The 23,650-nt window shown below is 37.7% G+C and overlaps 1 protein-coding gene across 1 annotated transcript in view; it reads left to right on the top strand.

Moving 5' to 3' along the window:
* ARHGAP15 (Rho GTPase activating protein 15) overlaps positions 1–23,650 on the top strand; it is a 676,830-nt gene that overhangs the window by 538,813 nt on the left and 114,367 nt on the right. The gene's annotated exons all lie outside the window — the stretch shown is intronic.

Below are 23,650 nucleotides of genomic sequence, written 5' to 3'. Positions count from 1 at the left end.
ATGAAGTGTTAAATCATCGACTGAGGCATCGCCTTCTCACTCACTCACCTTTCACCCACCAACATGGGTAAAAAGCTATAGTTTGCTTATGAGCAGTGTGAGTACTAAATTAAATAATGGCAAGTTTCTTCTACTAGTCTGGTGACTTTTGTAGGAGGTTGAGTTATATCACTCAACTAGCCAATTATCATTGTACACTCTGAGAAGCTTCCTTTTCTATTATTTTCTCATCCATAAAACACATACACTTAAGAAATAATGAATGAATGAATGAATGAATGAATGAAAATCCAAATGCAAGGAAACTTCTGATATTGGTTCTTAGAGAAGCAACTACTAGTTCATCTCTAAATGTAATCTCTTAGAGTACACTTCCTATAATTGTGACAGCTTGGAAAAAGCTTCCTGGCAAGTAGACTGATTCAAGGAGGAAAATGAAAGAAGAAAGAAAGGTAAAATTAAAAAGCTTGCAAGCCTGGCAGGAGCTTAATTAAAGTCCAAACAAGAAAAATCTGCAAGAAAATAAAATGCTCTACTTAGGAGGTCTGATCTTGGCTGGCGGTGTATGCTGTGTTCCCATTAGTGGGAGTGGGGACTTGGGGAGCCCATGTTGGAGAACAGCCCCTCAATATGCCCTTTTATTCTGTTTTTTATTATTATCATTATTATTTCACACAAAAAAAGCTGTGGCAAAATGATATCAACAGGAATAAAGCAGACTTTTCTCTCCCAAATTCTTTCTCTTGTTGCCTGCTCATGATTTCGGATTGTGTTGTTATTCTTGTTGAATATAGTAGCTGTGCTCTATATGGGCTTTGAGGTGAGGCTGGAGCTCTTATCTCCTGTCCTAACATTTCATTTCATGCACTTCTGCTTCTGGAAGAAAACAGTATTTTATAGTTCCCGGGCTCTCAACTTAAAAGGAGGAATAAAGGAAAAATAAACAAGCATACATTTCCATAACAGCTGATTCTGATATTCTGTCTTGGATCACACAAGCATGGAAGATGGTTCCCAATTATAGGACAGTGTTCTGGTAGGGAATTGGAGAGACTTGCATTGGGGTACCTATCTCTAATTAGACACATTTAAAGAAGTCATACAAATTTCACACCATGGTACCCATACTTTTAAGTGAAGATGATCTTATTTGGAAACATACTTGTGCATGTGCTGATTTGAGGCTGTGATGTAGGATACCCATCATTGAAGGTCCCCTTAGTTCATCTGAATAGGCAAGCCATTCCCTTAGTTTAAGATTCATGGAAAGCAGGCCCTCAGAATCCAGGTTGGGGGGGGGGTGGTGTTCTTTGAATTTCCAGAAAGAGCAGGACCACCTCTGTACTATTCTATGACTCAGGCTCAAGCTGGACAGAATTTCAGAAACCCTGGCATGGTCAGAACAAGGCAATGTTGAGATGGGAAACAGACTGTCCTGATGATGGCTATTGTCAGCACTTATAAAGTAGGTGATGGTGAGAACGAATGTGACGGTGCTTAAGAAAATCCTTTAAAAATGTAAGATATCGTGCCCTAGTCGGTTTTTCTCAGTGGATAGAGCATCAGCCTACAAACTGAAGGGTTCCGCCTGAATTTGATTCTGGTCAAAGGTACATGCCCAGGTTGTGGGCTCAATCCCCAGTAGAGGGTGTGCAGGAGGCAGCCGATCAGTGATTCTCATTGATGTTTCTATCTCTCCCTCTCCCTTCCTCTCTGAAATCAACTATATATATATCAAAAATTTATATATATGTGAAAATTTTAAGATATCGCATAAATACTTATTTATTTGAGAAATCCATTTAGACATGAAGAGAAAGGCAACATTTCCTTCATTGCTCAAGGAAGGAGAATAGGAGAATCAATTTGAGAAACCTTGCTTTACCTAACTCAAGATAGTACTTAATACGTAAAGTGGAGGGAGTAACCAACAGGGTAATATGTCTGAGAAATATGGTATGATGCTGTGTGGAGGCATATGCTTACTAACCCGTGTATTTGGGATAACCTTGGAATTAGTTTTTGTGTTCTAAACTCAGCTCTAGGTCATAATTCATATTGAAACATACTTGAGAAGTAAGAGAATAGCCACCTAGGTCCTTAGCAACAGTGAAAACACACCAGAGGAAGTATTTTGATCCCATTGTGCACCAATTGAGTAAAAAAGAATTCAAAATATAAATTTAAATATAGTAATATTTATACAGTCCCAGAGGCGTGCTGAGCTTTATCATATCTCTCACTGTCTCTTTTAAAATCTGTACAGTGAGAAGCTCTCTACCTGTCCATGAATTCTTAGCTTTTTACAAAAGGCATAAACCAGGAATCGACCAGGTAAGATAAATTCACAGGGGAGATGACCATATATGCTGGCTCTGAGCTCCTTTGGCTTTTCTCACCCTTCACTTTTGCACTCTACCATCGGAAGCTTGACCTTAGCCAGCTCTACTGTAGCTCTTAGAAGCCACCAGCAGTCGGTAGCAATGGGTGGGGGGAGAAAAGACCAGCCAGTTTATGAGTTTATCCCCACCCCCTGCCTTGGTTCGCTTCTCTACCTGAGGATCCATCTCCTCAATGGCTTCCGCTTGGGTGGACAAACACCCTGTGCTTCCAGCTTCTGTCTTGTGATGTGGATTTTCCTCTTTTTCCAGCCTGGTAGTGGCTTCCTGCAATGGCTAGTTTTCTGGTTTCTTCTCTCTTCTTTATTTGACTATAAGCTTCCTCATTAGAGGATAACCAGTTCTTGTATCAAGATAGTTTGTTCCATTGGCATAAATAATTGAAGTGGTTTCTGTTCTTTGGTTAAAACACTAGCAGAACACCATGCCAGTCAATGTCACAGTTCAGGGAACTATAACATTATTTCCCTTTTCTCTCTCACTGCCCCCAAGCCCAGTTTGTGGAGGCTTTACATTTTTAAATTGAGAGATCTGTTACCCTTTTATGACAGAGTTAAAAGGTGAATAGACCAAAGGAATTTTACATCCATCTGGAATGCTTTACCTCTGAGGAAGAAATTTTATTTCATGTATAAGCAATTAATGACTGCTTATGCTATTTGAATTACTGTTAATTTTCATTATATGTTTGAAAGTCATCATTACATATTCCAAGAAAAGAGAACAGAAGGCATTTACTTTTTTAAATAGTTTTTTTTTTACCCAAAACAAACATTAATATGATAAGAACCTGCAATTGCCATAGTGATCCCTTGTCTGATAATACCCATTGGGATAACAAAAACACTAGAGATTGTTTTACATTTCAGAATGCAAGTACCACAGTTATTGATCTGAAATTCTATACTTAAGGTCAATGCAACTGGGTCACCTGCAGGGTTACTCATGGGGATTTAACCCACTGACTGCAGTGACTAATTCCCTGGAATTGACTTGTGCTGAAGGCATTTTTAGTACTGCAAATGGGAGCTGGGTACAGAAACACAGCTCTAGGGTTTTATGACAGGTAATACAATCTGTGACCATAGGCCTGCAGGGCTCTGGACATTTCCAGTACATCTAAACCCTAGGAAATGTACCAAGTTCACCTCTATTGCCATTTAATTTTTGTCCTGGTAACTCTACAGATCCAAAGAAAAGAGACAGAAAAACCAGTGTCTTTTCTATTTTAATATCTGCATTTTTCTAAAATCCCTGAGAAATGGAGAGGAGAAAAACTCATTGTATTTTTATAATTATATCACCTTTTTTCCTGAGAATAACACAGAGCAGGAGATATTGGTGAAGTAAAAAAATTATGTGAAAAATAATTTCTAGCTCATAAAGATAGTATCAGAATCAAATAAGATATTTTTCTTACTCTATATTAGATGCTCAATAAATGATTGGAAGGAAATTCATTTTTTTTAGAGGAGTAAAGCAAATCACAAAATAGTTCCCAAGTTCACATGGCTCAAAAGATTATATTTAGCTTAGCATTCGGTTCCAGACTCTAAAACAAGGGTGGGCAAACTTTTTGACTCGAGGGCCACTATGGGTTCTTAAACTGGACCGGAGGGCCGGAACAAAAGCATGGATGGAGTGTTTGTGTGAACTAATATAAATTCAAAGTAAACATCATTACATAAAAGGGTACAGTCTTTTTTTTTCTTTAGTTTTATTCATTTCAAACGGGCCGAATCCGGCCCGCGGGCCGTAGTTTGCCTACGGCTGCTCTAAAACATAAGTATTTTCCATCTTCCTACATTGCATTTCTGGGAATTTTTATCTAAAAATTTTTTTTTGCTCGAAGAATAACTAATTAGGCACTGCCAAATATCTGGCTGTTAAGTTACCCTATACCATATGTCCTATATCATTCTATATAAAACCACAACCTTTCCTATTTAAAAAAAATAACAAGGTTAGAATTAAACTAAATGATCAGAAATACTAGTTTTGGAGTTTCAATCAGAAATAAGGTAGAACTTTCCAAGAGTGAGCAATGTTTCAGTATTTACTAATAGATACTGCAAACATCTATTCTTCAAATGTTAGCCTCTCTGGTTACATTTTTAATTCCCCACTGTATTTTTGTAACTAATTTTTCACCCATACCCTTTTGAAATTCATTTAGATATACACAATGCTATTTTCCTATTTAATATGAGTAACTATTTCAAGTTTAGGTATTCTTTTTTTCTAGGTTTTCACTTGTGTCAAATTACAACATGCAACAATCCAAATTTTACAGAGGCGTTTCTGATGGAGAGTGATGGACTGGGCCCTATCACTTCACATCCCTGGGCTTGCTCATTTAACTCTTTGTTTTTGTCTCTTCCAGTGGTTACCTTTACAACTCCGGGTAATATCTCTGCTTCATGAATTATCAACTATGGATAGTACCGAATATGAAATATTAACTTATTCCTTCCACTTCCAGCAATATTTAATAGTTACGTAATACATTTAGGTCTTAAAAAAATACACATGAACCTGCTTCTTGTTTCATCAACATTCAACAATACCTTCTAACTTCCCTTTGTAAGGTGAATGTATTTTCCTTCCCCCTCTACCTCACTGTCCTTCTTTCAGAATCATTGGTCATTAACGCCTTTAAATTTTGATGTTTGTTCTAAGTCTTCAGTTTGACCCATTAGAAAACTAATAAACAGCATTTACATTTTCACTAGAGGCCCGGTGCATGAAATTCATGCACGGGGCGGGGGCGGGGGGGGGGAATGTCCCTCAGCCCAGCCTGCACCCACTCCAATCTGGGGCCCCTAGGGGGATGTCCGACTGCCAGTTTAGGCCCGATCCCACAGGCCTCTCTCAATTTAGGACTGCTGGCTCCCAACTGCTCGCCTGCCTGCCTTCCTGATTGCCCCTAACCACTTCTGCCTGCCAGCCTGATCAGCCCCTGGCCACCCGCTAACCACTCCCCTGCCAGCCTAATTGACGTCTAACTGCTCCCCTGCTGGCCCGGTCACCCCTAACCATCCTCCCCTGCAGGCCTGGTTTCCCCCAACTGCTCTCTATCCCCTGCAGGCCCAGTCGCTTCCAACTGCCCTCTCCTGCTGGCCTGATCACCCACAACTGCCCTCCCCTGCTGGCCATCTTGTGGCAGCCATCTTCTGACCACATGGGGGTGGCCATCTTGTGCAGGGCTGTGATGGTCAATTTGCATATTACCTCTTTATTATATAGGATTGTTACAAGTCTGTAACACTGCCTGTCTAAGTGGTTTCACAAAGAATTCTTCTCTAGAGTTCACTGTCACAATCCCTGTACTTCTCAAAGAATACTAGTATTCTTCACCCAGTCAAATAGAGCCTATTTTATTACACTCCCCAAATGCTGAAACTCTTGGCCACATTTGGTTCTCTTTGTAGTTGGATGATAATTTTCTGGTATAGATTTTATATTTATTTTCTTCTGGAGTTTGTAATTTCTTTATTTTTTTTTGCTTTCTTTTTTTCTTTTCCAATGTCCTTACTCTTTTCTGACACTATTGCAGAGTCCTGTTTTTTCCAGGACACCTCCTTTCTGGAACCTTCTGTCTTTTTAATTCATATTGAATGGTCGCATCCAGGAGTGCTTCAGGGTGCTCAGTGAGGAATTTCTTTCTGCTTCCTGAGTTGGAGCCACTGTTTCCTAGAAGAGATATGTATTAGTTTTCTGTTGCTGCCATAACAAATTACCTCAAACTTGGTGGCTTCAAATACAGTGATTTCTTATCTTACAGTTCTGTTGGGCAGAAATCTGACACTTGGTCTCACTGGGCTACAAGCAAAGTGTCAGAAGAACTGCATTTCTTCCTGGAGACTCCAGAGGAGAATCCACTTCCTAGCCTTTTCCAGCCTCTAGTCCTTGTTAGTGTTTCTTCCTCCACCTTCACAGGCAGCAGTCACACATGACATCACATTACTCAGATCTCTTCCATAGTCATACCTCACTCTGACTTTCTTTCACCTCCATCTTCCATTTTTGAGGACCCTTGTGATTACAGGGGGCTCTCCCAGATAACCAGAAAACCTTCCCCACCTCAGGGTTCTTAATCATGCCTAAAAAATATCCTTTACCACCTAAGGTAACATATTCACAGCCTCTGGAAATTAAAGTGTGTACATCTTTGTGGAGCCATTTTTCCTTCTACTCCATGTTTTCCCCTCTCCTCATTTTTGCCAGTAGCACCTGCTCCACCTTCATGTCACAAATGCTCTTAATCCATCAACTTTCACCTTTCTTCTCTCAAATCCAAATGATCATCAGAGTTGACATGTAAGTGAAACTATAGGTTGATTAGTAGATAATAGAGAAGTACAGAGAATTTACCTCACACATTTACCTACAAGATGTGTTATACATTATTTGTGAGGGATAGGCTTAAATGTTTGACTCAAGCCTGGACCAAAGGTCATTTATTCAAGGACTATCTGATGATTTCATTTTGGTCAAGTTCTTCTCTTCAGCTCTTTGGTGCTCATGATTGAGCATGTGAGTTTGTATTTGTTGACTTGTATTCTGAGTTTCCAAATTTGCCTTTTGTGTATAAAAATAATTACTTTTTTCCCACCCCTGAGTAGTGTTCTATATATTTCCCATCATGGGAATGCAATCAAAGCTAACTTCTTGATCAAAACAGTCTTATTAATTATTTAGTTATTATATGAATTATTAAATATTAATACTAACATAAATTTCTTTGTCATGTTTTCCAGCTTCTCTTAAGAAAACATTAGATATAATGCTTATTATATATATATCATATTTATTTATAAATGTGCATATACTTGTATGTATGTATTTACATATGTATATAATAGATATTAGTAATGTTATATACATGTCTTCAATTTAAAGGCTGTAGTCACACATGCATTTGAAGACAATATATCTTTGAATACCCAGATTTTGGAAACACTGATTAATTATGCAGTAAAACAAATTGCAAGCGATGGTATCCATAAGATTGACTCAGCACCATTAAAATGCAGGCTGTTATCACCAAAGGTAGAGCATACCCCGTGCCTAGTTCTTAAATACAACTAATCTATCTGTCATATATATGACATGTATATTAACTACTCCTATATTCTGTCAGTCACACCATCCTCATATAAAAATGATTTACATTAAAGATATTGCCCTATGACAGAAAGCATCTGTTGCATGTCCAAATGTTTCCCCCCCAATGGCCATTATGCCATTTTACCTTTAAAGTATATTTTCAGTAGTAATTAGGGGTGGGGGAAAACGCCAGTCAAGTATATTTGCAAATATTTCCTTTACTCTTGACTTTTTCTTGCCCTTTGTTCAAACTATTTCTGATGCATCATCAACTTCATGATGACACTTTGGAAGAAAAGAAACAGAGCTTGTGAGGCACTTGATTACAAACAGTCACTAAACTGTAAAGCATGATAGTGACAAATTGCCTTAAAACTAGAGAAAGTAGAAAGCAGGGTTTGAAGGGTCACCACAAAGAAACCAGAGATGTAAAAATAATGTAGTATAAAAATATCCTCCATGCACCATTTTAAGGAGATTGAAATTAAAATAAAGAGAGATTTTACAAATAGCCCCCTTCTACTAAAATTTCCAGTGCGAGCTAACGTTCTCACAGACTTGGCAAAGTTTTTTCTTGTGGTTGCTTTTTAATCAGTGTGTGTGTGTGTGTGTGTGTGTGTGTGTGTGTGTGTGTGTTTAGCAGACTAAAAATTTTATAGCTGATGCCCAGCTTGTCTCTTAACTCATTCTAATTATATTCATAATTAAATTGTAAAAAATAAATAGTTGACTAGAGCCAAATGGCTTGCACAGGTGTCTTTTTGTAGGAATGCTTTAGTTGGTAGACAATAAACAACTGGACCTCCATCTACTTAATTTGGCTTAATGAAAAGTCCTTTATAAGTAAAACTAGAAGGGGATTCAGAACTAAAATTGGTCCTTAACTCTGAAATTAATTGAGTGGTAAGACATTAGCTCCATTGAAAATGTGGTGTTTGTCTTTTTGTTTTTCCTTAAACTTTTCTTTTACTTGCACTCCTTTCTTCCATAGTCTTAAGAGATCACTTTTCAAAGCAATAAAACCTTCAAGCTGAACAATCAGCCAGCAGGCCTTCGTGAGTCAGCTTCCTGAGCATTCCTGCTCCCACTGAATAGACGTGCTGCCAAAAGATGTATAACAAAATGCAGAATTTCACCTCAATACCTCAGTGCAAAACAGTTATCTTGACCCATTCCTCTCATGGTAGACTTACATCACTGGATTTCATTGCCTGTTATCAAGTTCACTGCATCAATAGGTTCTGATGAAACTGAGGGTTTGTGATCTTTTTCTTGTCATACTGAGACGCCTGCCTCACTTCACATTCTTGGGGTTGACACAAGCACTGAATTGTGATCACCACTGAGGGGCCTTCCAAAAAATGTTGTCCCCACCCACTTCCATCCCTGACTGCCTACATCTCCTACTTCCCCAGTAAGTTTTTTCTCTCTCATTCAATCCAGTGTGATTCTGATTATAAATATAATCCAAATGCTGCAGCTGGCTTGGCATTGATTGCATTTTGAGGAAAAGCCCGATTCTTTGTGAGCTTTGCAAAATCTTACATGATCTGGTGGCCCACACTTCTCTTGCCGTGACTGCCTCATTCATGCCTGTTGGTCTCCTGGCTCTTAATTGAGTTCCTCAGGTGCACTGAGGGTCTTTGCCCAATCTCTCTATCAGTGGCATGTCCCCAGATGGCCACTTACATGCTAACTTCTCAGTGAGGTTATTCTCAACAGCTAAGCCAAAATTTCTACCTGCAGGGCATACCACCACCTCCATTCAACTATGACTCCACTATTTACTACCTGCAAGACCTATAAGAGCCAATTCTTAGCCTCAATTTTCCCATCTGTGAAATGATGTAAAAGTAGTACCTTCCCCCTGGGGGTTGGGATGAATTTGATGAAATGCTAATCATGACAAAGCACTTTCAGATTTCCTGGCACACTGTACTCAGTAATTGTTAGCTCATATTATTAAATCAGAGTGCAACCAGACTGTCCTTAGAACAAACTCCCAGATGACCTTTGGTCCATTCTCACAAGCATTTCCATTCCTTTAGTAAAGCCACCTTAAGCAACACATATGACTATTCTTAATCTGCTTTGAAATTTCTTTCTAGAATTCCAAACCACATCAAATATGTTTAGGATATTATACAGGATATTCTATTGCTTCATGATCTAGGAACTCCCACTTTCCTTCTTTTATCTCCTAACATTTCTCCTTTGTTGTGCAGGTATTTCCCAGGCACATCCCCACTTGGTTAGTCCAAAGTCTGTCACTTTATTCTAGAATGTACATCTTAAAATCATAACCCAGAGGCTTACCATTTTCTCCAACATGACACTGTCTTGTGTCTATTAAATATTACTAAATCTGTCAAATTCAGTGACACTGGAAGAGACAACTTCATAGTCATCCCTCCTCCCTGTTGGGAAATTAGCTACCTTGCTGATAGTATATATATCCTGTATTTCAGCTTGTGAAGGTCACAGACTCATTGGTAGGTGAGGAGCTTATGGTGTGGCAGGGTAGGCTAAACACTAGCCTGTGCAAATATTTGTAACAATGTAAGTCTTTCTTACAGTTAAAAACATTAAAAGGGTTATCAAATAAAACGTACTCAAGAAGTTAACCTTGCTCATACGCACACATAGACACAGGGACACAGACACAGACATGCACACACACTTGTTTTCCAAATCAGGAATGTTTCAGATTTTTCTTTTCAACTCTCATGACTTATGATAGTCTAGCTTTAAAAAGATAGATTTATTTATTATTATTTTTTAACAATTATCTCAGGATAATTTCCACAGTAACCTCTCTTGAGCTGTTTTCAAAACTTGATACAGCCCTGGCCAGCATGACTCAGTAGTTCAAACTGAAGGGTTGCATTCTGGTCAAAGGCACCTACCTGGGTTGCGGGTTCCCTGCCCATGTCGAGGTGCTTGTGGGAGGCAACCAGTTGATGTGGCTCTCTCACATCAATGTTTCTCTCTCTCCCCCTCCCTTCCACTCTCTCTAAAATCAAGGGGAAAATTATCCTCCTGTGAGGATTAACAAACAAACAAACAAAAACTGTACAGAATGAGAACTGATCCCGTTCCCTACTTTCTCTGACTTGCTCACGCTCAGTCACATGCTCTCATTTGCTCAAGCCCTGTCTTTACTCTAGTTCTTCACCTCTCTGTCACTAAAGGGATTTTCTTTCAATAGCTTTTAATAATACTATCATGGGCTCCTTGAAATGTGGCATTTCTTCGTTTGGCTCACTCCTTACTATTCTGGAGAATTAAACTTTTGATGTGATGTCTGCTGGAGTACTACACATTTCCTGGGGAATACTGCTCATGCTGGAGCCACGGCATCTCCTCACTGAGAATTATCATGTGACTTGGAGAATGAAGTTTCCTCCTAAGGATTGACTCATACCTTTATTTTCTACCTGTGCTTTGGGAAACATAAACATGGAAAATGAAGACAGTCTTATAGAAAACAAGTAGCAGTGCTGGTTTTAAGAGTAAACATAATATGCTTAGAAGAAAGAAAGCAAACCTATTTTTAAAACTTCATGAACTGTAAAAAAAGTTATATTGGCTAATTGTGAGACATTTTTCCTTTCATTGACTTATTTATATAGTTTTCTATTTAAATGTGAAGATCCACCCCTTCCCCACTTGTATTTTATGCAATACCTTTCTTTTTCAGCAAATTGAAATTGTAAAAGTTCAAATGCCAGGGCCCTGAGACCATGATTGCTATCTAACCAATCAGCTCTTGGCCCCTTTCTCTTTTTCTTCTCACTTTGCATGTCCAGCAGGTAAAAGGTTGACTCTTTCAGATCTCAAGCCTATTCCTCTGCCAACTGATGGGTGGGCAGACCTAATTAGTGCCATCTGTTGTGCTAGTTGTGGGTTGATACTGTCTTACCAGCAGATGAAATCAACAATCTTTTGGGCTCCTTCTCCAAGCTCCTAACTCTGAGCTCACTAGTAGGATTATTCTTTGACACTTCTTGTGTATGATTTTCTGAGTATCTAATTTTCACCTAAGAAGGAACTACTACCTCATTAAAAAATTTTTCAGAAATTTCTATTTCTCTGTGCTCTATTATGAAAATGTTTCAGGGGGAAGAAATAGAATGATCCTAAGCAAACATTACACACAGGAAGAGCTCAGAGCCCACTGCATATGATGCTCAAGTCTGTAATTCTCAGGACTTCGGAGAGCTGGATGCCTGGATACATATAGAGCAGTGCTAGCCAAGCAGACGACCCTGAGCTCTCCACAAACGGGATAGACAGACCAGCTAGAACAAAGGTAGAAAAGGCACATGGATCAAAACAGCATCCTTCTTTAACAGTCCCTTAATATTTGAAAATATTTAAAATATAAGCTCCAATCCCTGCTCAGTGCTCTCCTTTCTTTGTTCTTTCAATGACACACTAATCCCATCATGAGGCTGCACCTTGTGTCCTCAAGGAAACGTAGTTACGTCCCAAGGGCCCCACCTCCAAGTGCCATCACACTGGGGGTTAGGGCTTTAATTGATGAATTGGGAGGGGGGAGCAAAAATTCAGTTCACAACAGAAATCATACTTCAGTGGAGTGTTTTAGTTGTACAACTTTCTCAGTGCACAATCAACTTTCCTCCCTTATGTCTTTATATTATTTCAACACAAGATTTAGCTCTATTAGTACTATTTAATTATGTTCTTGGGGTCTTAAATTGAATTTAAAGTCCTGGGTGTCACCTTTACCCATTTCTCCCTCATACATGTTTGAACCTACATGCAGAAATGTGCATGTAACCTTGTGCAATTGTGCTCTTTTCCTCATGATCCCAGGGTGTCAAGACAATAACATCACCAGGGGAGTTTGGCTTTACGTTTTAAATTTTGCATATTCACAAGACTTATCTCACCTGAGTCATATAACAACTGAAACCTGGACCAAAACCTAAGTTTTTAACTGTAAGTCCTTCAGTTTCATCATTCAACCTTCCTCTCAGCGTTATGATATTTGCAATTTGAGCAATCATCTGCCATGCCCATATCTGGGCCCTAACATACATTTAAAAATTATGTAACAGAGACTGGAAAGCCACTGGGACAATGGAGCGATTAGATGAACAATTTACTATATTTTGGGGAAAACTTTAAACACTGTGCCAGTAAGAAGAATTGTAGAAAAGAACTGTTCAAATTTATAAAGCAGAACCCTTTAGACTTATGGACAGTTTTTGGAATTAATTTAAATTATAAATATTGTAAATTAATAGAGCAGGGTTAATGTAAAAATAAATCCTGTAACTTTCCATATAATTACAGTTCCAAATTGTGCTCTACTCACCATATTTCACTTGAATATATCCAAATGCTATGTGTAGATTTTACCATTTAAGTTAATATTTATAACACTCCTTTGTGCCGATATGATTGTTCCCATTATTTCAAATTGGGAAACTGGGGCTCATAGGTGCTAATTAGCGTGCTAAGGCTACCAGCTGGGAAGGTGCAGAGCTGAGTTTTGAACTCAGAACTAGAAGATTCCAAAGCTGTTACTTTTAGCCATGAGACTAACAGTCTTGCCTGATTTGGACAAAGTGATAACAAATGTCTACTTAGAAATGAGATAATTAGTAGATTTAGATGTTATTCAGATAAAGACTATGTTGTCAAGAACTACAGTGATAGGAAACTAAGTACAACATGAATAAATTTCTCTGCTCAGACCCTTGGTCTCAACACCCCATTATTTAAGAAAGGCTTCTGTCTTGATTATTCAATTTAAAATGAAATCAACAAAATTTGTCACTGCTTTCTGTACCCAAGGTGTCATTATAGGTGCTCATTCTTTCACCTACATCACTTGAAAAACTTTTAAAAATAAAATTAAATACTGGTAAATACCAAACACACCTAGCAAATGAAGAAGGGCATGTTTTAAAGTGTATGTAGAAAAATGTCCTTATTACACTTTCCAGCAAGTGAATTAAGAAATAACATCATAGCCCTGGACATATGGCTCAGTTAGCTGGGCATCCTCCTGTGTACCGAAAGGTCACTGGTTTGATTCCTGGTCAGGGCACATGCCCGGGTTTTGGGCTCGATCCCAGAAAGAGGGTGTGCAGGAGGCAGCCGATCGATGTTTTGCTCTCAAATCAATCTTTCTCTAAATTCTCTCTCCCTTTCTCTCTCTCTAAAAGTCAATTTTTAAAAATCTTAAAATAAATAGCATTATAATGTTCCTTACAATTTTCATCATGTATGTTGTTTAATTGAAAGACGGGCTGCAGCACAGCATCACTTGCCTCTCATGTCATGTGCTAGAAATGTGTTTTCATGGACTCCATAAAATAAATTCATTATTTCAGCCCATCACATTCATAATTTAAAAAACCCAGATACAGTTCAAATGTTACTGCTATGTCCACTCACAGTCAATGATGGTGCTCTTTTTAAAAAATGTTTAACATCACCCTGGCTGGGTGGCTCAGTTGGTTGGAGTGCCGTCCCATACACCAAAAGGTTGCAGGTTTGATTCCCAAACAGGACACATACAGATTGCAATTCGATTCCTGATTGGGGCATGTATGGGAGGCAACCAATAGATGTTTCTCTCACATTGTCTCTCTCTCTCTCTCTAAAATCAATGAAAACATATCCTCAAGTGTGTTTGAAACAGCAAACACACAGTAAAGTACACAGATCATGAGAATATTAATAATGGTGAAAACATTTTTATAAAATTACTTTTCTAGGCTCTTATGTTTGTGGCTCTTTTCTCTGACAGTTAATTGTAAATTATCTCTTGAATTTTTAAGTATGAAACTGAGTATTCGTTGTCTTATGTCTAGGTATAGAACTACACAATATTTATTTTTCCATCTCTTCATGTGACCTAAGCATCTCTGGAGTGGAACCATGTCTTACTCATCTTTATAGCTCCAGCGCTAGGTGAATAGATAAACATACCGTGCTTTGTGGCGGTGTTGTTTCATATAATTCCTCCTTTAACATAGCAGTGGACTGCTGAAATGGGGTGTGGGGAGGATTGGTGAGTAGGTGAATAAGAGAGGTGGAAACTGCTTGACTTAACCCAGCAGTTTTCAACCTGTGGGTCACGACCATCGGAAAACACATATAGCATATCAGATATTTACATTACAATTCTTAACAGTAGCAAAATTACAGTTATGAAGTAGCAACGAAAAGAATTTTATGGTTGGGGGGCACCACAACATGAGGAACTGTATTAAAGGGTCGCGGCATTAGGAAGGTTGAGAACCACTGAGTCTTAACCATTTTACTGATAGTAAATTGAAGAATTAACCCCTTACCTCTCTCCAAATGCCCTCATTGGTCTTGTAAGTTGTTACACAGCTACCTTCAGAGGAATAGGCCGACTCTAGTCTTCATATTTTCTATATGTCAAACTACTATTGCTAGATAATTTACAGATTTCATCTTGGTGGTTAAAAAGTTTCTGAAAGAGGAAGGGGAAAATTAAACGAGCGAATAAAGTACTGTGATTGAGCTGGTGAACTTGTGCAGTCTTCAAAGGGTTACCTGAACTCTTGCTAGGACCACTTTCCAGACTTAAATGCAGAGCAATGGTGGAGAGAACAGTGAAACTGTACTATAAAAATAAATTACTGCCATGAATATTAAGCAACAAGAATATAATAAACATGACTGTTTGCATGATTCTGATTTATTGGTACTGATATGCGTATAAATTATGACACTAAGTGTTTATTCTAGTTGTTTCAGAATATGGGCCAAACAAAGCTGGGTGGACACTTCCCACAGACCTTTCCATCTGCCACCAAATTCCTATTTTGTGGCTCCTGTTGCTGAGTTTCTTATGTCGGTGGCATCAGGACCATGTGTGAGCAGCCATTCCCTTTCGTTTACTTTGCAGAAGGAAGTCAATTGCCTTCCCGGAATCTGGTGTTACAACTATGGCCATTATGAATTCTGTTCCCTCACCGTGGAACAACTCCAGCTGCAAAGTGTCTCAATGGCTAGCCTTACTTGCTGTTAAATAGTGCTCACTTTTGACACAAGAGTGTTCATTACTATTTATGAACCTCTTGGCACCAGATTTTGGCTTTCCCAGTAGTAAACAGCACTGCATTTTGCATCCTTGCTTAGCAGTGGGTGTTCGGGATCACTAGTTCTGAGAAGTTAAAGATCAATAGAGAGAGATTGTGTATCCACCTAATATTTACTGGCACCTCAACTGCCATGATATGACTACACGAGTAGCACAGTGTTGGTCTTGCTGACATTTACAAGTAGAAGTTATTAAGATTAGCCATCAGTTTTAATTGAACTATTTTGAACCAGATATTTGTTAAACAGATGGCTAGAATAAAGTAACGCCCAAAGAAATAGCATTCTTCTGCCTCAGGTTTTTAGCTTTTATGTTACATCTCATCAAAGTTTATTTCTGGAGATTAATTATTTTGGAGGGTTTTTTTTTCTCTAACATGGGTGGCAACTCACAAGGAAGATAGACAAAAATGTAATAACCTTCATAAAATATGCAATTGCCACACAGTAAAGTAGACTATATGGGCATAAGTTGAGGATACCTATAAAAAACTGCTGATGATATAAACACTTGGCTGTAGATGAAATGCCTGCTAGAGTTCATGATGAGGCAAGAGCTGTTAGCTACTTAGAGTTGGAATTCTTACAACTTTCTTGGAGGACATTTTAGCTCTCTACATCAAAAGGTTTACAAATATGCATACCTTTGTATTGACTATTACCTATCTAGAAACTTACCTGGGGAAATTTTCAGAGCTATGCACAAGAATGTGTACAATCTTGCTTTTCAAATGTTATTCATAATAGTGAAAAATGCAAAAGTAACATATATGTCCAAACTTAGGGAGACTAAAATTATGGCACATTTCTGTATTAAATATTCTACAGCTGTTATTTTGTGTTGTGGAAAATATTACTTCGCAAGGGAAGAGTCCAGTAAATATTAAATGGGAGCATGAGCATGTACAGTATGAACTTTTTTAAAAATATGTATGTAAACATAAGTAGAAAAAGATTGGAAGTATTTAGTTCAAAATATTAACAAATGTCTCTGAATAACTACAGTCCCTGTTATATATATATATTGCTTTTCTATGTTCTTCAAGTTTCTATACTAAGAATAAGTGTATTCATAATGATTACAAAACTAAAAATAAAAAAGTTTAAAAAGAGGACATTTGGCCATGTTGTAAGAGATCTCAGAACCACTCTAAAGGGTTTCCAAATGTTGTGATTCTGACCCCAATCTCCATCATAGAAACAGATTCCTGGACATACTGTGGTAGATTTTGATTCAATGTGGTTGGGGTGAAGTTGAGAAGTTTTTACTAAAAATCAGTGAGCAAAGCCTCAGGTGACTCCAATGTGTGGTTAGATTTGAGAACCACTGATGTCAGTCCTTTGTCCTTGATAACAACAAAAACAAGCAGAGCAGCTCTTCTCATAGTATCTTGACATCACAGCATCTTACCTCAAGCCAAGGTGTGCATTTCTGGAGAGTGGGGGGTGGGAAGGATATACTGAACAAGTAAGAGGTAAATTCCATGAACTAGAGAAGAACATGCAACTACATGTGATCTAGCAGCATAATAAGTGATGAAGAGAATCAATGCTCTACAGAAGGGAGAGATGAACGTGCAGTGGTTGGGAAGACTTCACAAAGGAGTCATTCAGTGTTTATGGAATTTAAAGAGCCAGCTAGGGAAAGAACAGGAGCACATGTCCAGCCCTGAAATGAGTGTATTTTAGGGAGAGTGAAGAATCTGAGTAGAATGCAATAAATATTTGGAGGTCACAGCAGAGAAAAGGGAAAGGAGTTACAGTTATGCCAGTATAATAAATTGCAGGAGGTAGATCCCACAGCCTCCTGCCTAACACAGTACCTGTCACTGAAAAACTACTCAGTAAATATTTGGTCAATAAATTAACTAATAAGTTGCAGATAATTCAGTACTACAGAGGGTTTAAATTTTAATCTACAGCAATGAAAACCCCATTAAACTTTTTAATACCATTAAACATTGTCACTACTTAGTAAAAAACTGTTTTACAGAAATTATGTTGATGGTAATTGGCAGGGTGTGTTTAAGATAAGAAATAGGAGGCAGAAAGCCCTGTTGTGTTGTCTACCTGGAACGGTACTTGGCCACCAATCCATGTAAACTGGTGCAAGTGACCCAGTTTTTTCTCTCTGTAACATGATGAAATTACACTATATAAAATTCTGAAATTGAGATCCATAGATGGGCATGAGGTTCATGATCCACTGCCCAAACAGTTGGCCAAATTTGTGTTAATGTCCACCTATGTATTTTCTGGAACAAGATTCTCAGAAGATAAGTGACCCAAAAAAGTTATAGAATAAATGCTATTCAGAGTGTTGTCCATAGGCTGAGAGCATCAGAATCACCTGGGATCTTGCTAGACATACATTTTCAGGGACCCCATTCTACACTTTCTGAATAACAATTTCTGGGAATGGAGCCCAAAATCTATTTTTGCAAGTTCTCCAGGTTTTTTGTATGCATGCAAAAGTTGAAGAAGCTAGATGAGTTCAGTGCCCCTCACCAATTTAAAAATCTTTGACTATTTTGTGAAAGAAAGAATAAAAGAAGGCGCCTATAAGAAAGATGACAAATAAGTTGCAAAGATTTAACAACAACTTGGGTAAACAATAATGGTCAGGTTTTAAACCTAGGTGACCAAGAGGATGAAAATTATTTGATACAAATAGTGAGGCTGTGATGATGAGTTATTTTACATACAGTAGAAGATTGGACCAAACACAGACCATTAATGAACTGACTTTTTTCTTGGCTTTATTCTCTACATAGGATGGAGACAGCTCAAAGTAACTTTGTGCTCCAAGAAATTATTTCAGTATCACCCAACTAAATATGGCTATTGGAACACTGAATAGCTGATCAGAAGTTGAAAGTGGTCACAATAAAAATTCTGGAAAAACTGAAGATTCCATGATATATATTGTACATCTGCATGTGCATTTGTGTAGGAAAAAAAGTACAGCAAAAAAAATCAGATTGCCACATTTAAAAAGAGTAATATTATTTTATGAATATATATAATATAAAAGTCCTATTTCATAGGTGAGAGATATTGTTTTAAATTTTTAAACAGAGCATTAAGAAATCACCAAAAATGGCTAATTTGGATAAGCAATATTGAACCTTGGATAATTTTGACATAAGCTTTCCAGTTCTGTAAACCAAAAGTTATCCTTAAAGTAAATGGAACCAACTTCTTTGATTCAAGAATGAGAAAAGATATGCAGATTGAAGAGAACTTTTTCTCCAAGTGTACACTGTCATTAAGTGTACTTAGATTTGCACCATGTAATTATTATGATTGTAGCAATTAATCAATCAACTGATTAACATGGAGGGTCAGCAGGATCCAGTGATCTTATCTTGAAGCTTGAATTAATTAATTATGCTTTCTTCAGCATTATTTTTCTATTTGTGTACCCAGTTTGTGCAAGTTGCCCACACTGACAAAATGTGGTTTTGCCTCTACTTATCACAGCAGGTATAAGCACTCACAAGGATACTTTTGCTGAAGTGAAGTCAGAATTATAAATAAACAGAAATATTTTCAATGCTTCTTGAAGTAATTGCTTTGTTATTTTTATCATTAAATGTGTTGTATAAGTTATAAAATTAAGATTTTTTCTAATTTTAACATAAGATTAAAGAGCTTTTGTTTGTTAGAGTAGGTCAAATTAAAAAATACTGTATATCATCTAATAATTATATTATTCAGTAAGTTTAGCTTATATAGCAAGAAACGCTTAACCCTGAACTCTGTAAACACATGCTTTAATTTTTTTTAATATTTTCAAATATATCATCTATTTTTCTAATTTTTTGTGTGAAATTGTTATAGCTGCATCATTCCCATTTGTTAGATGAGGAAACTGAAGCTGAAACATATAATGTGGTTTGTCTGGAGTCTCCAGATGGCTAAGATCAGTACTAGAATAAAACAACTTTTTCACCAGTTATATATTGAACGACGCCTTAAGCACACACTATGTTAAAAGTTAGAGACAGTAAGATGAACAGGACTTCATGGAATTCACAGGCCAGCAGGCGAAACAGGCATGTGATGAGATTTATAAGTGCAACTCTGTATTAAAGACATGAAAGGCTGTGAGAGCATGAAGGTATTCTCTTCCACTGCTTGGGGTGTTTCAAGGTGACCTTCTTGCTGGAGGTGCTCCATATGAAACAAGGTGGGACACAAAAGAAATAAATAGATTGTGATATGAGACCTGCTGCATATGTTGGAGCTGGCTCCCCCCCCCCCCCCGCTGCCCTTTTACTGGGAGCCACTTATTAGCAGGGCTTGTCTGAGTTGGAAGCTCTGCCTTTTTGCTTACAGACTGTCTGACGCCTGTATAAAGTGGGCCACTGCATTGTTGATTACTGCTCACCAGGGTGGTCCGCCAGCCGCTGTTGTTTGCCATCCCACAGTGAGACAGCATCTTCTGAAGTTCTGGTCTCATATGTCCTTAGAGAACGGTTTGTGTTTCCTCAGAAGCTTAAGTCTGGATGATTTATATGTACCGTTTTAAACTCCGGTTGTGTAATGCCTAGACTGAGATTTACATATGCTGAAAACAGCTTTCCGGGTCTGTGTATGACATTCAGTTATATATTGTGTCCTCTACTCTCACTTAGCCATGTGACTGGAGAAGAGAAGGTGCTCATGTGAAGCTCAGTAAAGAGGACCTGAAAACCCTGTCTTCTTGCAGAATAACGTCATGCACAGAGATGCTCTGGCTACTCGCTATAATCTTTTAATCAAATGATTAAGTGTTTTGTCAACTCAAATTAGATGTGTTTTATTTTGACTTGAAAAGAAGAAAGAAGGAGGCAATTGGGTTAAGACATGAAATGGCTGGAGTTTGATTCTGCCTGATATTAGTTTGTTTTCTCCCATGTATTCTTTTGCTTTCTTCCAAGCGAAACAGCATATTTCCTGGATGTCAGAGTTTGTCAAATGATCACACACAAAAAATCCCAAAATAATTTCAATCTGTGAATGAAAAATGAACATTCACACTAAGTATTAAAAGAGAAATGATACACAAAAATCCATAGAAATATGACAACCAAACTATAGATGCTGACTAAAATTAGGAGACCCAGAATATGAGATTGCTAATAAACCACATATGGTGGGTGTGTGGTGTGGGAATGAGTGTGTTTGTGCCATGTATCATTTCCATAGTGTAAAAGAGTTGAATTAGCTTCCACTTGACTAGATGAGAGCTCTTAGTTCTTATTTTGAAAGCAATCAATTGAGCATGGTTAATTAGGATATCACCAAGTAGTTAAGAAAAAAAAAAAGGCAAGGCACTTATTAGAAAATATATTTTAGATCTGCTCACATTACAGTGCTGATCGAAGAATTAGGGAAAGAATTCACCAAAGCTGTGGTTGTTAGGTGCTTTCTGCACAAACACATTTTTTTTAATTACAATAAATTATTATGGTTATTTTATGTGCTGCTACAGGGCTACCTTTATGGGAATCATTGATTATAAACAAAGACCACATTCCAGTCTTCCAAGCAATAATTATAAAGGGACAAGCCAAAAAGATGTCATTTGGGGGGAGGCAGGGGGAAGTCTAATTATGTCCATCAGGGCACTTTTAACTCAATTTACAAATATACATCATCTTTGTGTAATGTTAAATTTAAAATAACTAGTCGTATTAACTAGCTATCTAAGGTTTATATTGCACCATTTTATTCAAGGTATGCATTTTACTTAAAAGTGACTCAATGTCCCAAATAAATGAACTGTTCTCATTAATATGGAAAATGAGAATGGATTCCATATTTCATATCTGTCATATCTTTATTACATGCTGATGGTGTATATACACTTTTCAAAATAGTGTCAGATATGTATCAGGCCAAGAGGGCTGAGTATTAATCCTCAGAATATCCATCCACTCAGAGGATGGGCCACTCCACCTCTCAGATCATTCACTACATATATTGACTAATAAGTCCAATGGGAGTCTTCTCAACCTTGAGCAAGTTTGAACACCTGCATGGCTTGAGGCTTGCAGACAAAAGTACAAGGCAAAACTCACATCCTTTCCTAATGTTTGGGTGGCTTCTTGTTATTCGGGTTTTATATTTGAGCTTCAGCCCCCTTTCGTGCATTAAGTTGAGTTATTGTAGACAGAGGATCCTATTATGTGTTTGAATGCAGGAAAATACAAATGTTAACATTTTACATGCCTGTCCTAATTGAGTGCCGTATTGGGTAAGTTCTAAATATTAGTAGCCTACAAGACAACTCAGACTTTAACATGATTTCTCTGCCTTTAAGGGACTCTAACATTTTCAAAAGAAATTTTCTGGGCACTTTTAAGGCAGGAAAAAGAGCTATTAGTCCTTGTTCTCATGACTGAACCTAAGTGAGCAGGACCAGATTCCCTCAGATACACATGTTGAAGTTGGGTATGGGGAGTCCTTCCGTATTTATATAACTGAGTCTGGGATTTTCCCCCTCCATAAAAATGCTTAAATTCCCCTGCTAATAAGTGAGAATATATGTAAGAATCTAGATAATAAAAAATAATAGCTTTAGATTTTCATATAAAAATAGTTGTGCTATATCCAATGTTATAGCAGAGGTTCCCACATTGGTCTACAATCAAATATAAAACTTCCCATAATTTCCACCCAATCATCATTTTCCAAAGAAAACCCCATGCTCATAAAGATTCATTGTTAGCATATTTTTGCATCTTATTTCTTACATTTATTTTTTATTCTTTTTAACATTATGGGTGTGAATTGTAATCAGCTGTGTAAAAGAGTTTCATAGCTATATGAACATAATGAGACATATGAGGGACATTTGACCATATCACAGAGGTCACTGTAATACCAACCCCATAGTGAAAACAATGCATTTAGTGCCAATCCAAGTGACTTATAACCAAGTCAAGGGATTTCTCTAACCTTGCTTTATAACTTCTAGTCAATATACTCACTGTGTTTTGGCATAGTCAAATTCAAAAATTTAATAATTGCTTCCATTTCTTTTTCAAATGCCGTATTAAAGCAAAACTTCTCTTGAGCAACAAGCTTAATTCTCTTCTGTCTCATTCCCCCTCCTCCTCCTCTCCCCTCCTCTTTCTCCTCATCATCACCATCATCAGTATCAATATCAGCATCAACATCTATGTAACCAGTTAAAGAAACCAGCATGTGGTTCTATCCTCTAATTGGTATTTGTTGAAGAAGCAAGGGGCTGAAATTCAGATTTCTTGTTCATTTCAAAACAGTTGTCAAATTCTCCTTTGGACTGGAAAAGAAAACTTTGCAGAAATTGACATCTCAGTCACTGGTTAGGAAGTAAATATGGAAGCGTAAAATGGCATTTTTAAACAAAACTGCTTTTCTGACCATAACTGAATTTTCACATTGTCAGCACTTCCATTATAAACATTTTTTTTTCCAGTTTGGAGTTTATAACACAAATGTAAAGATTTGCTATGGGCTAAATCTCAACCCAAGAGCAAATGTTTATACCAATTCTGAAAACAATCAGCTTGCCCATTTGTAGTTATGCATGTGTTCATCATCTGTTATTGCTTGTCCAATGCTCTCCAACTTCTGGGAGGAAAAGCAGACATCTGGAGAGAAGAAACAATGTTTGCTCTCCAGCAGATGTAGTCTATTTTCCACAATCATTGCATAAGAACAGTATCGAATAAATCTGTGCTCTTCAATACAAATAAATAAAAATGACAAAGTTCTGCATACATATCAATACTGTTGAAGTACATTATTGGGGAATTCTCAGGTTAGGAGTGTTAGAGGACTGGGCCAAACATATCCCTCTCCAGGTGTCTGTCTCATACCTCCCTTTCCCTCCCCAGTGATTAGCCAGTTTGGACTACTAGGCCTGTGAGTGGCCCAGCCTGACCCAAAGTGACTAGTTCCCATAATGCACCATATTTTAGCTATTGTGTGGGCTGCAGACCCTTGGGGCTGCTGGGCTCACTATAGGCTGGCCCTAGCCAAAAAGACCCTTCTTA

Source organism: Myotis nattereri (genome assembly GCF_964212035.1).
Source record: "Myotis nattereri genome assembly, chromosome: 7".
Taxonomy (NCBI): Eukaryota; Metazoa; Chordata; class Mammalia; order Chiroptera; family Vespertilionidae; genus Myotis; species Myotis nattereri.
The sequence above is the reverse complement of the archived record's forward strand: the minus strand, read 5'-3'. Positions and strand labels throughout refer to the sequence as shown.